Here is a 20,081-nt window from a genome sequence, read left to right as displayed (position 1 = left end):
ATGAGTCATTGCCTATTGTCTCTTTGTTGGCGCGCGTCGTTACTGGGATTAGGAGACCTAACTTCTACAAATTCGCCTTGCCGAGAGGACCCAGCTCTGTTTGAATCTCGCCAGTTCTGATGCAATTCAGGTCTGTCGTTACGATCATATCGTCTGTCGTCATGTCGATAGATTCCATAGTTTCTTTCTTGTCGGTCACGTGGTGGAGAATTTCTCCCTGAATCGTAACTGCGCGATGGACCGTTGCATCTAAAGTTATTCTGTCTCCCATAATAATAATTGTTTTGGTTCCCATATTGTCTGTTTCTCTGATTGTCTCTGTGATAGTCATTACCGCAGAGAGGTGATCTTTCCGTGTAATTATTACTACTCTGCCAACGGTTGTCATACGGGTGGTGTCTGTTTCGGTTACGATTTACGTTGAAAGAATAGCCTTGTCGTTTATTATTTCTGTCATCGCGGAATTCTGACGGATGTGTTCTGTAATTGTTGTGCTCCTGTTTCCGCGTTCCCCGATTGTCAGTGTCAATTTCCAGTTCTTGTAACAGTCCCTGAAAAGCTTCAATGTCGTCTTTGCAACGTCCTGCCAAAATAATATGTCGTAAATGTTCAGGCAGTTTGATTAAGCAAATGCGGATGAGTTCTGAGGGGCTGTATGGGTTTCAAAGATACTGATTCTTATGCAACATGTCTTCAAAATATTTGACAAGACTGGAAAATTCAGATTGTTCGAAATGTTTCATCATTATGATGCTATGTTTTACTCGGTCTTGTGTGGCTTGAGACCAATATGCTGAGAGGAAGGCATGGTAAAACTCTCCTTCACTGTGGCAATCGTGAATGACCGACCGCATTCTTACAGCTGGTTCATTCTCTAAGTAGCCACACATAAATTCTAATCTGTACTCTAATGACCAGTTGGCAGGAAAACAATGATAGAATTGATGAAGCCACGCTTGTGGATGAATGTCGTTGCCGGAATTCTTAAATGTTTTGAATTTACGTGTAGTAATGAACAGCTTATAGTCAAAATCATCATGTCGGCGAGTCGCATGCCGGTCATTGTTAGGTCGTGTCGGCGGTTCCATCTCAAAATTCGGTGTGCCTTGCCAATTTCTGTCATAATTTCCGAAGTGTCCTGTGTTATTATTTTGTGGCTGTTCCGTATTTCTAAGTCCCTCTTCCCGTATTGGGGCGCGAGTGTCCTCTGAAATACGTAATTCTTGTACTACTTGTGCCAACTGATCTTGCACTTCCCGGATATCTCTTTTGTACTGTGTATTGATTTGATTTTGATTTTGTTTGAATTTTCTAATTTGTTCATACTCTTCAGTGTCAGTGAAGGCTACAGGTGTTGTGTCATTCAGATCATCATCTACCTTTGTAGATAAGTTAGTGAACTGTTCTGAAAGTTCGGCTTATTTATCCGATAGTGAAATTATTTCCTCTGTATGTTTTTCTGAACCAAGTTTCAGAGTGTCCATTTGTGTTGAAATGGTATCTACTGTGTCCTTAAAGTTTTCCTGAGTTTTTGCAAGTTGCATAACCGTATCGGTAGATGCAACTGAGTCAATTTTAGCTTGCAAGGTCTCATGATTTTCATGAACAATAATTTGCAGTTCTTTTATGGCTGCTTCGTGATTCTGTAATGCATTTTCATGCCGCGAAAAAATAGGTTGGAAATGCTCACAAATCTGTGTTTTTACGTCATTACAGACTTTTTGACATTTCCATTCAATGTTATGTAACTCAGTAGTTAAATCTTCACGTGTTTGTTCAAGTGTGGTGTCTAACTTTTGAAGATTTTGTTCCATTGCGTCTAACTGTTGCTGTGTTTGTCTCTGGTGTTGTTCCATTGCGTCTAACTTTTGAAGATTTTGTTCCACTGTGTCTAACTTTCGAAGATTTTGTTCCATTGTGTCTAACTTTTGAAGCTTTTGCTGTGTTTGTCCCATTTGTTGTATTAATTGTAATAACAATCCACTGGTGTCTGGAACATGTTCCTCAGTGCTTTTCGGCAGTGAATTTGCACCGGCAACATTCACATTTTGACAAGTGGAAAATGTGTCTTGACTCATTTGAGAAAACGGTGATGACCCAAAACCTGAATCTACAATATTTGCAAAATTGTGTCCTGTCATTCCCGATTCCTGAGGCGAGCTGTTGCCGACCGATCGATCGATAATGCTTCCCTTTTCACTACCTATTTCACTGCCTACGCCATTGTTTGCAGCCCGCTCCATTTCCCTATGCACAGTTACCAAATTACTACTTTGAACGTCTGTTAATTCATTACACAGTGGTGCTGGCAAGCTACGCTCGTCGTCACTATTATTTCTCAGTTTTGCTTTGAAGCCTAGTGTTACGTTTTTCACACGCCATTATTGTCACAGTATTTCACACGACAACACAGAAAAACACAATTTGAAGAGCAAAAATAAGAGAACACATTAACATAACACTGAAAATAATATCTAGTTAATTGCAGCTGCGAAATACTTGGTGCAAATCTACATGCATGCCACAACTGTTTTACTGTACAACAATGAAAGACTGCAACTACAAAGGAGATTTTCTCTACAATTACGCGCTAGCAATAAATAAAAGCTACACTAATTACACAAACTACAAGTAAAAACATCAGAAGATTCCAGTGAGGAATCCTAGGCTAAGGGTCGACATATGAAACATCCCCTTTGAACAATTATACACGACTGTCCTTTAACTGACACACAATATTTTTAGCGCAACGCAATCTGACTTTCAAAAATCCATACAAAAGAATGGCCCTGACTAACATTAACCTATACGTTTCACAAATCACTTACCTCACAAAAATCTTGGTTACTCGAGCTACTGCAATAAAGCAAGCGCCACTACTGCCAGCTAAATAAAAGATTCAAACTATGGAAGGCACTAACTACTGATAGGGATAGTTAGCAAATGAAAGATATTAATAGGGAACAAACACTGTATTTACCTTAATAGTCATAATATATATAGCAGCTCATGACAAATTACAAAACTCCGCCATCTCTCTCCCCACATCCACCACTGCTGGCGGCTCACCTCCAACTGCGCAACGCTACGCTCTGTTCACAGCCAGCTGCCTAACACTACAATGGTGAGTATTACAACAATGCAAAGCAGCCACTGACTGCACACAGCACAGCCAGTGATTTTCATACAGAGGTGGCGTTACCATTAAAAAAACCTAAACAGCCTACTTACACTGTTTGTTGGCTCTTTCGTTTCCTCACCAATTACTTTACAGTTTTCAAGATCTGTAATACTTATTTTACAGCTATCCCTGAGACAATGACTTAAGCAGATCCAATATACGTCGATTACGATATTTGTTCATACTTTTTGCTAAGTCACTAATTCGGAATTTAGACTTTAGTGAGACAGTTATCCAGCAGCGAATATCGTGCTTTCGTTGTTGAGAAGGTTATGTGCTTAGAAGGTAAATAGAAAGAGAAGGTAGGCCATTCCGGCTCCTGGCGAGGAAAAATATATGTAGGTGTTCTAGCGCGTCATGATTCACTTTGAAGAAGCTTGTAGCTACGCATTGGCAGAACACGAAGTTTTGGTTTGCATCCAAAGAAAATTACAAATTTTTTGTCGATTATGAGCAAGAATCACTTGATTACGCCTTGGCAGAATGCAGTAATATTGTTCAAAATACGACAAGCGTTGTTTGTCATGGTTTTACCAAAGACAGCACATACAATGTGAGTGAACAGTTCGATGCAGACATGCATTCAAAGTTAATATGAAAACTGTATGTGTATGTTCGGTTCATTTTCGGTCTGACGGTTATGAACGAGATTTTAGATACAAACTTTTAGGATTATTTTCAAGAAAGAAGCTGCTGATCACAGCAATCACCAGCGTAAAAATTCGAAACTATAACGGAGAAAAATTTACAGAAAGCATGGATGCGAGCGGAAAGATAAGAAATCCATACGTAAATAATACTCAAAATATTATAACTCTAAAATTGCCTGAAAATAAATTGAGTCACCTAAATTTAATGCTTTCTTTTTCATCTGGTACTGGATTCCTCTACGGTAGCGACGGACCTGCAGTACTGTGTAACAGACAAATAAATTATGCTAATCAGATTTATTTGCTTTTGCTCCTGGATACTGTAGCTCCATTCCACGTTGAATTAGCCGATATTTATTTCGTATTCTACAGTTGCGGTAACTATTTAATCTATTTAGTATAACTTGAGAGTGAGCTCTTATACCTGCACATTTCGTGTCCTGCTCTAATACCTTAACAATAAAAATACACTCCTGGAAATGGAAAAAAGAACACATTGACACCGGTGTGTCAGACCCACCATACTTGCTCCGGACACTGCGTGAGGGCTGTACAAGCAATGATCACACGCACGGCACATCGGACACACCAGGAACCGCGGTGTTGGCCGTCGAATGGCGCTAGCTGCGCAGCATTTGTGCACCGCCGCCGTCAGTGTCAGCCAGTTTGCCGCGGCATACGGAGCTCCATCGCAGTCTTTAACACTGGTAGCATGCCGCAACAGCGTGGACGTGAACCGTATGTGCAGTTGACGGACTTTGAGCGAGGGCGTATAGTGGGCATGCGGGAGGCCGGGTGGACGTACCGCCGAATTTCTCAACACGTGGGGCGTGAGGTCTCCACAGTACATCGATGTTGTCGCCAGTGGTCGGCGGAAGGTGCACGTGCCCGTCGACCTGGCACCGGACCGCAGCGACGCACGGATGCACGCCAAGACCGTAGGATCCTATGCAGTGCCGTAGGGAACCGCACCGCCACTTCCCAGCAAATTAGGGACACTGTTGCTCCTGGGGTATCGGCGAGGACCATTCGCAACCGTCTCCATGAAGCTGGGCTACGGTCCCGCACACCGTTAGGCCGTCTTCCGCTCACGCCCCAACATCGTGCAGCCCGACTCCAGTGGTGTCGCGACAGGCGTGAATGGAGGGACGAATGGAGACGTGTCGTCTTCAGCGATGAGAGTCGCTTCTGCCTTGGTGCCAATGATGGTCGTATGCGTGTTTGGCGCCGTGCAGGTGAGCGCCACAATCAGGACTGCATACGACCGAGGCACACAGGGCCAACACCCGGCATCATGGTGTGGGGAGTGATCTCCTACACTGGCCGTACACCACTGGTGATCGTCGAGGGGACACTGAATAGTGCACGGTACATCCAAACCGTCATCGAACCCATCGTTCTACCATTCCTAGACCGGCAAGGGAACTTGCTGTCCCAACAGGACAATGCACGTCCGCATGTATCCCGTGCCACCCAACGTGCTCTAGAAGGTGTAAGTCAACTACCCTGGCCAGCAAGATCCCCGGATCTGTCCCCCATTGAGCATGTTTGGGACTGGATGAAGCGTCGTCTCACGCGGTCTGCACGTCCGGCACAAACGCTGGTCCAACTGAGGCGCCAGGTGGAAATGGCATGGCAAGCCGTTCCACAGGACTACATCCAGCATCTCTACGATCGTCTCCATGGGAGAATAGCAGCCTGCATTGCTGCGAAAGGTGGATATACACTGTACTAGTGCCGACATTGTGCATGCTCTGTTGCCTGTGTCTATGTGCCTGTGGTTCTGTCAGTGTGATCATGTGATGTATCTGACCCCAGGAATGTGTCAATAAAGTTTCCCCTTCCTGGGACAATGAATTCACGGTGTTCATATTTCAATTTCCAGGAGTGTATATGCAGCAGTGGCTGCGTAGTTTAGTAGATCTGATCTGTTCCTGACACGCTGAAGGTGCTTAGTTCACAGCCTGTTGAATGCTCTAAAATTTTATCTTTAAATTTAGTCGAAGAAAGCTATTGTGGTGATTTACGTCACTGGTATTTATTGGTTTTGTCTTATATTTATCGATTAATAATGAGAAATTGGTGTAGTAATAAAAGGAAATTCATTCCTTAGAGATATAGAAGTCGTGCACAACAGTGCGTGGCGAGATGTTGGCAAAAACAAGCCTTCACGGCTTCACGGCTTCAGAAATTGTGTCTTAAAAAAAAGTGGATTTGACGACAGCTAATGATCACCTACATAAGCTCAGTGAAATAGTGAGTAAGGATTTAGAAATTAAGGAAATGAAAGTCGGACTGAACTTTTAATAAAACTAAACGCACAGAAAGCAACACCAAAAAGGTGTGATGCAGTCGTATGAAGTAGAAAAAAGGCTCTACGCCGTGTTCTTTCGTTAAAGCGAAGACAGAGAGCTTCTGACGCGAAAGAAAAAGAAAGTTACGTAGAAGTGTGAGCAATGTGATGTCGTGATGTTTTACATCGCCGCAAATGCGACGCCTTTTGAACGAAAGCAAAGGGGCAAAAGTGGAATTCAGGAGACAATGCCCATCACTGACTGCAAGAACTCAATTGCAAAAAGCGTATCGTTATTTGTGAAAGCGAAAAAGTCTGTGCTCAGCAGGGCAACACTTCAGAAATGGACGAAAGAATTTAAATGGAGACGGGTGCTCTCGAAGATATCCTATGTTTATTCAAGGCTAAGTCAAACCCTTTTACTACCCAAGAAAGACTGGAAGCTTAGAAATTTGTTGAAATGAATGTTGATGTCCGTATATGTTGTGATTCGTCTGAGGACTTAGTAGTAGTTGTCCGCATTCCAGTGTACCCGTTTGCATGATCCGTGGAAGCAACCAGTTTATTATGACTTCAACATAATTATTAATAATGTTTTGCATCAGAGTATCGTTAATGGAGTTAAGGAAGCGGGAATAAACATTGTATTTGTAATGTATGATATAACTGGAAATATATAAAAGTTCGGAAGGAATTGTATGTTGATGCAGGTAAAATATATTTCGTAAATCCAGCTGATGAGACCAGAGATGCACGGGCATCTTTTCGATGTGCCACATCTGTTAAAGTTATTGAGGAACAATTTCATTACGCTACCTAATAGGTCCAGAATAACTAAGACATATATATATATATATATATATATATGTATATATATATATATATATATATATATATATATATATATGAGCTTTTTAAACATAAAAAGTGACCTAACGATAACACACCACACTACAGAAGAATACATAAACGTAACTGGACGAGCGCATACCCGTTTTCATGACGAACAGCTTACGCCTTGGCGCATGTTCTCCGAAAAGACATTGAAAGACATTTTACTGAACACTTTAAGGACTTTTTCGATGTCTTCAACTCTAGAGTTCGATAGGTGAGTGTTCATACGGATTTGCAATCAATCTCATATTTCAGGAAAACACACGAAAGAGATTCCTAGACATTTGTTTGACAATGCGAGATGGTGATAGAGAAAGATATTTACCTTTCCAGAAATATTTCACCACCTCAATAAAATCTCTGATTTAAGTAAGGAACAGAGTGCGTCTCCATAAAACTGCTGGTAACTCAAGTGATATTTCTTTCTCTGCAAACACGCCAGTTACTGAATTAAGTGCAAAATTTACTTAGTGTTACGTCGACTCAGATATTACTCGCCTAAGATTCGTTACCAGTGAGCTCTATGTTAATGATTAATTGCCAGTATGAGACGAAGATAGTTTATTAGTAGCTGTGGCAACAATGCGACGACTCTGTAATCTCTTTAGTTCTTCCAGATGCGATGAAATACGTCGCAGGCTATATTATTTTCGAGCATTAAAACACTGATAAATCGTTAGATTTTCCAGCAGCAAAAAATAAAGCATTTGAAGAAGAATAGAAGAATTTGTTGCTTTTCGTGTAAACGACTTATCCAAAAAAAAAAAATTTAAAGGCTCTGTCCTCTGATTTGAAACACAGTTATAGACCTATACGAAACAACAAGAACATGTGTAATTTATATGTATCTGTATGAGGAAGTGAAACTTGGAGCCATGAAGGAATGTGGCATAAGGAGGAAGCAGCTATTGATTGCATCTTCACCTGGTAAACAGCAATAGGAAGCTGCAATAGGCTACATTTAGATCTGTTTCTACAGCAAACGAGTGCGTTAATTTTCATCTTAATTACCATTTATTTAGTCCTAACATGTAATGCATCTGTTATGCCACTTGATTTGATTTGTACAACTGTGTACTGAACCAGACCGAAAGTAAAATGAACGAGCATCACACCACAGCATTTATGGCGTGGCGCGTTTACGATATTACCATACTGCTGTGCTGCATTTCGCAGCGTCACAGTGACGTCACAGGGTTCCAGCCAGTAGCAACCGTTTCTGACGGAATGGCCCCTTCCCCGATTTGCTCCGTTATTGGAAGGAGGTCAAAAATTAGGACCTTCTAGTGTAAAATATGTGTGGTTCTACAGCTATATTTCAGGAATGATGCTGTTCTCATGAAATTGTCGTTGCTTGATGAAGAGCCATCATCTTGAACTGATGCAAATGGCATGCAAAATGGCTTACAATGTCATTCCAGTTTATATTCAGTAGTAAATAGGTCTACAGTTTGATGTTAGTCAGGTCATTCATTTGTATCGGTCTGCACGCCCAAATACTTCGATGTTGTCATATGCAGTGGAGTAGCCGTAAAGAAGTTGTTAATTACCACTCTTTACTACATCATTTTGATTTCATTTCATTCTGTTACGTCTCCAGTTCTACCATCTTAAACATAAAAAAAGTACAGGATTTGCTTCGTATGGACGATAATCGATTACATTTCCATTAATAGAAGCGTGGCTTTATAGTGTAATGAGGCGGGAATTATAATTATGTAACCATAATTCGTGTCCATACTTAAGAGGCATTATACATATATTACCAACATCATGTATTACACAGTGATTCATTAGTCAGGTCATTCTTTTCATTCCGACTTTGCTTAATTGTATCACATATGTCATGCCACCTTACTGTTGTCATGACTCAAGTCAAAGCAGCTGTTGGCCATTCTCGCTGGCATGGTGAATACTTAGGCTACGTAAATATTTTATCCTTTCAGCCTTGTTATAATGTTATGTTGACCACAGCCTTCACCAGTGGGCGAATATATTTGTGTATTTATTCTGACGTGCGCTGATTGTAATCTGCCTACAGTGTTAAGCCACTGGGTATGATGTTTCTGGTTTTTATATCAATTTTATATATTAGAAGAGCTGCTCGTCTTCAGCTATTACAATTTTCCACCATGTGGTGCAACAAGTGTAAGACATGTATATTTCTATTGTCTATTATCAAACCACAATTTATGAAAGATGTTTATATTTTACTAATAGGATTAAGTAGGAATAATTAATATTTGTCATGTTGGAGATAACTGTGGTAGCAGGGAATGTCTGCACCAAAGTATTGTTGGCAAGAGAGACCGCGCATTGATATAATTTTAAAAAGGGAGAGAGAGACCGCGTATGGATACATTTTAAGAAAAGAGCGGGAAAGACCGCACATTGATACATTTTGTAATGGTAGCAGGGATTGTCTGCACCACAAAGCATTGTTGGCAGGTGAAACCGCACTTAGCAGACCGCAGGTCCGAAGCGAGAGGTTGAGAGGAGCAGTGTGCCTGCCAGTCACCAGCTAGGATTTACAAAAGATTATAAACGGATGTACGGAGACATCAGCTAACTATTATCATAAGAGGAACTAATATTATTGAATTATTTTCTTTGCGAAACTCAAGACTACTGAAGGTATGTTTGCGCAATGCTAGTTGTAAGATTATTGTAAAAAGTAAGTATCATTTAAACGTTTGTAAAATCATTTCCTTACCAGCAATAAATATTTGAAGAAACGTTTTCAGAATATAATTAATTTTTGCCAGCAATGTTGCATTACTGCATTGCATTACTGATTATAATCTATCCCAAAAACCATCAACGTAAAACTTTGCAAAATTTTTACTGTTGACAAGAAAAACTGTAACTATGAATTACGTAACTTCATTCAAATTAATTAAAGAATAACGTCAGCTTTGCTATTAAAGATTAACGTCAGCTTTGCTATTAAAGAATAACGTCAGCTTTGGTAATAAATACAGCCACTTATTATGACAGCCCACCAGCAGCTAATAGAGTATAGTAAAACAGAGTAAGTAAATTCTAGTCGCAGTTCGATGTAGCAGTAAGGTGGCGATCCAGTAACTGGTAAAAAGTTAAGGAACAGTTTTGGGTTATTGCAGATAACGACTGAGGGCCACGATGACGCCACATTATACGTTTCGTCGAAATAATCAGAAAATCACTTTTAATAAGCAGCAAATAAATTTGTATACGAAGACTCAGAAACAGAATAAATTTCAAAGGGAAGATTTCATTTGTTATTGTTAAGCGAGAGATAGATATCCTAAGGAAAAGTTTCATAGGTTACTGTAGAAGGGAAAGCTGCGTAAAAAAAATCAGTAAGACTCTTTAGTGAATCTACTGTGAAAATCAATATACTGACTCTAACAATTGTATGAATAAGCTAGTGTTAAGTGGCGCAACGCTTATACTAAACTGTATACCTTTAATTCACAGCCCATCGGCAATTCTGTTTGCTCTATTGATTCTGCGTTGAAAAGTGTTTGTTCAGTATTGAATCCGCTTTGAACAGTGATATATTTTGTTGCGTGTGTTAATTATAGACAATGTCCCAGAGAATAATTACTCGTTCTCAAAGCGATGAAAGTGCAGAAAATACTGACGAGAAATTCTTTTCAGGAATAGACAGAAATAATACGTGTGAAAAACGCGATAGTGAAACGTTAGGTGAACAGACATTCGAGAGTAGTAATAACATGGACTCTTTTGACGAACAATCAACTTCAGAAATGCCAGCTGATAATGAGACATTAGTGCAAAATAATTTGTTTTTAAGTACAACAGACGCTACACAGCCACAAATTGCGCGTAGCAGACATAATAGTTTCAGTAACGAAATCACTATATTGCAGTCAAACAGTTTAACTCCATTACGTGCCGAAACAGATTTAAACGGTACACAGCTACACAATCCGCGTAGCAGATACCACAGTTTTATTGACAAAAATTCCGAAACCACGGAAGAGGTGACACGATTACAATTGTCTGAGGATGTTCAAATGAACACAGATGTACTACCTTTAACAACGATTACAAATACACATAGAAGTCAATCCGAAATGGATCCAATAGTGGCATTTTTGCTACAAATGAGACAAGACATGAATCAAAACTTTAACAGAAGGGCACAAGAATCAGCAGACATAAAACACGAAATCAAGGTAGTCGCTGAAAAATGTTCACAATCAAACCAAGAATTACACGCCAACATTCAAGAAATAACAGATAAACAAGAAGCATTCGCGGTTAGCATACGAGAAACAATGACAGAGAACTTTTCTAAACAAAACGTTCACGTTGATGAACATTTTAACAATCATACAGAAAACTGTTTGATATGTCACGGCAAACTGGTGTGGTCGCAGGATAAAGAACGAAAAGAACTATTACAAACAATTAATGAAATGCGACAGGACGACAAAAAGGAAGTGTTTGCTCAGGGAAAAACTAATGTGGACAATCACATACACTCGTTTTCGCAACAAATCGAAACGGTTAAGGAGACAAATATCCAAATACAAGAGAGGCTCACGGAAATCCAATCACACATAATTGAGGCGAAAATTTCTACAGACACTGAAATGCAGAACATTAGGGTAAATTTACAGAAGAAGTCCAGACATTAACTGACAAAACAGAACACATTGAAATCAATCAAGACCAAGAAAATTTGAAAGCAGATTTTAAGAAAGTAACCAAAAGTAATCGTAAATTACGAAACGAACTGACAGAAAAGATCAACAAACTCACTACAAGAGTAGACCTGTTAGATACTAACAATGACAGTAAATCAGATGACACTACACCAGTCTCAGTTCAACAGCTTTCTAATAGTAAAGATACGCAAATTACAAATGTGCAACAAACAATCGCAGACCTGTAATCACGTAATAATTTGTTACATCAGAAAATCAATTCTTTACAGCAAGGGATAGCAGACACACAGGAAACAACTGCAAACAATCAATTCCAATAGAACATATGCCATTACGACATGCCCCAGATGCACAATACATATAATGTCGGTAGACTTCAGAGAGTAAGAGATCTTAACCAGGCAGAAAGACACATAAATTCATATTCACAACATTACGAAAATAGTTACACACAGAGACATGACAGATTCAACCAAAAGCATTTCGTTTCAGTGAGAAAGTTTAAAACATTTAAAAACGACAGGACGCAAATACATCCACTGGACTGGATCCAACAATTCAGTGCGTCACTCCCACCGTCATGGCCAGTTCAACATAAGCTAGAATTTATTATCAGTTTTCTTGAAGGGGAACCAGCGAGAAGAATGCGACCAATTGCTAGACAGTGTTTTAGTAGAAGCATTCCAGGAAGTATTTCTAGCAGCATATTAGTCAGATATCACACAGAGTAGAATTAAAGATCTGCTAATTAGTCTGCTAAATTTCGAGAATTCTACTTTCCCAACAATCACACAATTTTTCGAGTATATGGTTGAACAAAACCAATACCTCAATGAGCCATACAGTCAATTTGCATTAATACAGCTGTGTATTTCAAAACTCCCCAGAGCATTAAAAGTGTCATTATTAACAGGCCAGCAAAAGGAAAGCGTGTACGCATTTAGATACATCCTGCAATTGCTAGAGGTACACCAGGCAGATTATGCGTTTGTTAATAAGAACTTTTCACGACATAACGGAAATCAGACAAACAATGCTAATTTTGAGCAAACACGATTTGGCAATAGCAATCGTGATAAACGCTTTCGCAGCGAAAATGAAAATTTTAATCGAGAATACACACAGGGATTTAATGAACAGCAGTACAATAACAATGTACATAACAGTTCAAGACAGCAACAAAGCCATCCAAATAACACAACACATATACAACAGGAAATGCCGAACCGGTCAAACTTTCACATGACTTATCGCCAAGAAAATGCGATGGGTGCAAGCAATTACACGGGTCAGCCGCAAAATACACAAAACGAACAAAGACAGCCTTTTCAGAGAAACACGTGTCCGTCGCCGTATAACCACAGTTATAACCACAGAAGGAGAGAAAACGAACACCAACCGCAAAGGACTTTCTACAGTGATAATTTTCATAGAAATTCAAACAGTGCACAACAACCAAGTCATCGTATGAATGTACCAGACACAAGATTTCATCCGCCACCCACCGCTAGGAATCAAAACGGTAGAACAGTACAGCTCATAGAAAACACACAAAACTCCCCGAAAGAAAATGAAATGCCAGAACATTTATGACTAGAGATAGCCTGTGATGAATCTCTAAATGACGGCCCTATGGATAAGGACAGAGAAAAGATAACGATAGAGATTGCCATTACATTCGACGACGTGCGAGACACTTTGTTACACGAAAAACCAATCATGCAGAAAACTATATGCCATCTAATAATCCAGATAAATTTAAAGTCACAAAATAGTTTAGCAATAATTGATTCAGGCTCACCGATGTGCGTAATTAACGAAGACACATTTAACAGATGCAATAGCAATAATGATTACCCAGTATTCCCACTACACAAAACTAAAGTTAAGGGAGCATTTCAAGGAAAAAGCATTGAAGTCTAAAGACAGACACAATTAACGTTTGTTTTTGCAGGGCAAATTTTCCGCATCAGTTGTTGGATAGTTCCACAATTAACAACTGATATAATATTAGGAATGAATTTTCTCGTACAGTACGACGCAAAGATTGACTTTAAATCGTCATACCTAACATTACAGAAGGAAGACAGTGAAGTGGTAGTGAGATTTGAAAACACAGTATCCTCAGAAGAACAAAATATGCGCAGGATCGAGATTATTGCAGATTCTAAAGATAATGATTGTTATCTCACACTATGCACGAATACACATAATAACGACATGGAAGAGGAACAGAAGTATAATGTATTAGAGAATTACACGCAAGGTTGGAGACAGTATAGCAAAAGACGACACAGAACGCACAGAATTAGAAAATATTCTTGTGCAACATAAAACAGTTTTTAACAATGTTCCAGGAAAGATGACAGTAATTATGTACGAATTTCAGGTGAAACCACACGAGACTTTCAAAGCAAAACACTATCCAATCCCGTATATACACAGAGAAGCAGTTAAGAAATAGTTACGAGCAATGATTGATCAGGGTATAGTTGAACCAGTAGCAAGCCAATATATAAATCCTTTACACATCGTTGAAAAGAATGATGGATTGCTCCGTTTAGTTTTAGATTCACGTCAGGTTAATAAAATAATCATTACAGAAACTGACTGACCACAGACGTTAGAAGAGTTACTGCAAAAGTTTCAAGGCACCTCTATATATACCACCCTCGATCTCAAATCAGGAATTTGGCAAATCCATTTGCATCGAAACTGCCGAAAGTATACGGCATTCCTTTGCTTTGGTGAATATTACCAATTTTGTAAACTTCCGTTTGGACTAACGATTTCGTCTGCAGGTTTTACACGAGGCATGAATACAATTCTCCCACAGGATCTTAAAAATAAAATTACTACATATGTAGATGACATTCTAATCGCAGCAGAAAACTGGGAACAATACAACCACACCATTCAAGAATTACTGATTACATTCGAGCAGAACGGTGTAACAATAAACCTCCGTAAATTTGAATTTGGAAAAGCTTGAATAAAATTTCTAGGTCATATCATTTCACAAACAGGTATTGTACCAGACTCCGACAAATTGCAAGCATTGAAAGATATCGACATATCAACAAACAAGAAGGAACTTCGGAGCTTTTTAGGCCTTATTAATTATTTTAGAAAATTCATTCATTACAAAGCATTAGACACACCCTTGCTATACCAGCTCACAAGTAAAAACACAATTTGGTCATGGAATGAAGACGCTGAAGCTGAATTCGACAATTTTAAAGAATCGTTACTAAGGGCACATTTGTTATCACATCCTGACCCAACACAAAACTTTTCCATTGCAACAGATAGTTGAACTACAGCGCTAGGAGTACTTATTTTCCAGGAAGTAGAAGAGGACGGTAAAACAATCGTTAAACATATTGCGTTTACAAGCAGGATACTTTCTCCAGCAGAGCGCAATTATTCTGTAACAGAATTAGAGGCGCTATGCGTAGTATGGGCATTTAAGAGATTCCGTCATTATCTATATGGAAGACACACCACAGTATATACCGATCACCGAGCAATCCAGTTTTTATTATCAGCAAAACTTCCGCATGATAGATTAAGCCGCTGGAAATTATATCTACAAGAGTTCGACTTTACTATTGTACACATTACAGGCACGCATAATATCGTTGCCGACGCACTATCGAGATCTATTCACCATAAACGACTAGAGAAAGAAAATACCTTCTGCTACAACAACCATAGTATTATGTAAATCAAACACGTAGCTTCCGAAAATTTTATATCAGCATTACAGGACATAGAGAGAGAACAGCAGAAAGAAGAAACACTAAAAGAGATTGTAACGCTTTGGCGAGACAAGAGCAACGAAAAAACCAGACATAATTACACTATCCATCAAAACATTCTGTTTATTCGGTCATAACCAGACAGCAACAATTGGCTTTTATGCATTCCAGAAGCGATCAGAAACAAATTGAAATAGTATACGCACCTAAGCTATGCACATTACGGAGCTAGGAAATGCTTTCTAATTATTCGACAAAAGTGTCACTTCAACAATATGGAAAAACACATTCGCAAAGTTATACCAACCTGCAAGATATGTCAGAAAGCTAAATCGTCAACAGTATCACGTATTCCACCACTGTATCCCATCATACCGGTTAGGTTAAGACACATGGCAGCAGTAGATCTTTTCGGCCAAATCCCCAGAACAAGTAAAGGTTATAGTTATATTCTAGTAGCCGTAGAACTGACATCCAAATTTGCAACATTTTCTCCACTAAGGAAAGCAACAGCTATATCAGTATCAAGTGCATTTGTAAGAGATTTTCTATCAATAGTAGGACATGTACAGAAGGTTATTTCAGATAACGGACCGCAGTTTAGGTCAGACATACGGAAACAGATGTTAGAGAGTAAGAACATAACACAAATTTACATATCAAGTTATCACAGTTCTTCTAACCCGTCAGAAGGAATAATGAAAGAGATCGGGAAACTATGTAGAATTTATTGCCACAGAAAGCATACAACATGGGACGAATACATTTCACAGTTTCAGGAAGTAATAAATGCTATACCTAATTAGTCAATTATGCTCTCACCAACTGTAATACTGATGAATAAAGACCCACTGAACAAAGTTACTGAAATGATTACTTTTACAAAGAAGCGTAGACTTCGTCATTGTGAGATAATAGACATGGTATTAGCGAACATTGAACGAGCTGCAGATCGTCGGAAGAGACAGCAGAAGCAGGTAAGTAGATTACGCAAGTACGAGATTGGCGATAAGGTACTAGTCCGTACCCATTATCTGTCACATAAAGGGAAGAACAGATGCAAAAAATTTGAACTTCTATATGCAGGACCGTACAGAATTCGAAATATTCTGCACGCTAATGTAGTACACATTGAGACACTCCGAACAAAAAAATCGAGAGGAAACCATCTTATATCAAACATAAAGAAATTCTTAAAATAGAAAAACCTTCTTACAGGGATACACATAGACATAGTATAACAATGAGCTTTTTGACACATTCCAGCAAGCCCGAACACAGTGAGGTACTAATGTGTTATTTACGTGCACAACAGGTCACCTCGATTCGACCGCATATAAATACACCGAACATTGAAACTTCCTGCCAGATTAAAACTGTGTGCCCGACCGAGACTCGAACTCGGGACCATTGCCTTTCACGGGCAAGTGCTCTACCATCTCAGCTACCGAAGCACGACCCACGCCCGGTACACAGCTTTTACTTCTGCCAGTATCCTGTCTCCTAACTTCCAAACTTTACAGAAGCTCTCCTGCGAACCTTCAGAACTAGCACTCCTGAAAGAAAGGATACTGCGGAGACATGGCTTAACCACTGAACATTAATAGCAGTCTTAGAAGCGTTCTCGCAGGACATTTATTTCACATTATGTAAGGTCAGTGAAGCAATTAACAGGAGCACTTTAAATTTAAATGTGTAACACATACAAATGATTTTCATACAGCAGTATTCTTTAACCCGTGCATGCAGCATTGTTGTCATAGTTCACCAAAGTAACGTAGTTTTAATTATAATATAAGTATTGAAGATGGAGAAAGGTGGATAAATGCTTTACAGGTCATGCCGAGAGATGACGCGATTTTCCAGATGCAGAGAGATGTTGAAATCATGCCGTGCGCTGACGATTATTAACCATGAATATTCTGTTATAGGTAACACAGAGAGAGAATGAAGTCATGCCGTGCGCTGATGAATATTTTATTATAGGTTATGCTGAGAGATGACACGAGGTACAAAGGAAAGATGAGAATGAAGATGTTAGTATGTAAGGGATATAATTTAGCAATGGTTTATTTTGTTAACAGGTGACAGCGCAGCGCAGCACTACGGATGGAGAAACCACATAAAATTGCTTACTAGATGTACTTTGCTATTCGAAAAACTTTTTCTGCATTGAACATGATATCTTTTACATCAGATACATACATAGGAAAAACAGATCACACCAAATGTCAGCATACCGATTCGCACTCTCCGTAAAATACAAACGTTTTCTCTTAAATAACAATGACGATGTGTGCTACACAACTCAAACATAATATATAGTCGACTGACAATATGACTCGTAACTGACGACCACATTACCGAACATACTGAAGTCACGGAAAGCGACATAGTTTGTCAAAATGTACTTCCATATTTCAAAAACTGAATTCACAACCTGTGAAGTAATATAACAGTGCCTTTATGTAATTACTTATATGAGCACCAGTTTATGATTTATTTAGAGGAAATTTATCTGATAAAGTCACAGAAAGTTACATAGTTTTTATAAAGGAACTTGTCTATTTTATTTAAAATGTTGATGTCTAAATGTACTACTAAATTCCACTTGCAGAAAAATTTGTTTATGTTATTCACTGTCACGTAATGTCATATTTACCGTAGGCTGAATTCACAACAGATGGAAAATGTGTTTTTTATGTAATTGTTTAAAATTATAAACTTTTTCTACAGTCACACGTAAAATAAATAATTTTTATGAGCACAGAGGAAAGAGATGATGTAAAATTTGGTAATAACGGTATCAACCATATCCGTGAACCTTTTGACAAAATGATTATACCTGTTCCTTAATTCCTGTGCATCCCCATGGTTATGGAGCACAAATAAAGTGAATAGTGAACCACGTTACTTCAATGTACGATGTTTTCTGTGAGGTGTCGGCATACCAAGATGCACACCACAGTCATGATATACGTCAATAGGTGTTTGCATACCAAGATGCACACCATCACTACTAATGGACAATTGGAGCTGGAACTTGTATCTGATGTAGCTGCGGCAACTCAGGCAATTGGACGGTTAACTTAGTGTTTGGTTACACTAAAACTATGGATCAAAGAGAAGACGAAATCACATGGCGAAACCTGGTGTTGTGCTACGTGAGAGAAAGAAACGGACATTTGAGTGCATTCACAGACAGTTGCCAGTGCTTTGACCATGTTACCCAATTCTTTTTTTTCCCCCTTCCTTGAATATGGTACTAATAGATGCCAATTTATAATGAAACATAAACTATGTACCAATTTTTGCCATCTATTACTATTAGAGATATAAATAACTTTTACTGCCTGGTGTACACTTACAAATTACTGACTCATATTATTTGTATATTTTGATGTATACTCTTTTGAATATTGTCTTTGTTAGACTTAGGAAAACAAATTCTTATGACAGTATATGTACGTGATTTGTTGAAAGAAATATTCTATCATTAACTTACTTATTACTACACATATTTCTATAATCAAATTTTCTCCTTACGTCAAGTCCAAATGACTAACGACGCAGGAACATTTTAAGGAAACCCAGTGGAGGGTTATGAAAGACGTGTATATTTCTATTGTCTATTGTCAAACCACAATTTATGAAAGATGTTTATATTTTATTAATAGGAATAAGTAGGAATAATTAATATTTGTCATGTTGGAAATAACTGTGGTAGGAGGGAATGTCTGCAGCAAAGTATTGTTGGCAGGAGAGACCGCACATTGATATAATTTTAAAAAGGGCGGGAGAGACCGCGTATGGATACGTTTTAAGAAAAGAGCGGGAAAGACCGCGCATTGATACATTTTGTAATGGTAGCAGGGATTGTCTGCACCAGAAAGCATTGTTGCCAGGAGAGACCGCACTTTAGCGTTCGTAGGAAGTCAGCAGTAAGCGAGATGTGAAGCGAGCTGGTAGCAGGTCTGAAGCGAGAGGTTGAGAGGAGCAGTGTGCCTGCCAGCCACCAGCTAGGATTTACAAGAGATTATAAACGGCTGTACAGAGACATCAGCTAACTATTATCATAAGAGAAACTAATATTATTGAATTATTTTCTTTGCGAAACTCAAGACTACTGAAGGTACGATTGCGCAATGCTAGTTGTAAGATTATTGTAAAAAGTAATCCCCTTTTAAACGTTTGTAAAATCATTTCATGACCAGCAGTAGATATATGAAGAAACGTTTTCAGAATATAATTAATTTCTGCCAGCAATATTGCAGTACTGATTATAATCCATCCCAAAAAGCATCAACGTACAACTTTGCAAAAGAATTTATTGTTGTCAAGAAAAAGTGTAACTATGAATTACGTAACTTCAGTCAAATTAATTAAAGAATAACGTCAGCTTTGCTATTAAAGAATAACGTCAGCTTTGGTAATAAATACAGCCACTTATTATGACAGTCCACCAGCAGCTAATAGAATATAGTAAAACAGGGTAAGTATATTCATGTCGCAGTTCGAAGTAGCAGTCAGATGGCGATCCAGTAACAGTTAAAAAAGGTAAGGAACAGTTTTGGGTTATTGCAGATAATGACTGAGAGCCATTACGGCGCCACATTCTATGTT

This window comes from Schistocerca nitens, chromosome 1 (assembly GCF_023898315.1).
Source record: "Schistocerca nitens isolate TAMUIC-IGC-003100 chromosome 1, iqSchNite1.1, whole genome shotgun sequence".
In the NCBI taxonomy this organism is placed as follows: Eukaryota; Metazoa; Arthropoda; class Insecta; order Orthoptera; family Acrididae; genus Schistocerca; species Schistocerca nitens.
The sequence above is the reverse complement of the archived record's forward strand: the minus strand, read 5'-3'. Positions refer to the sequence as shown.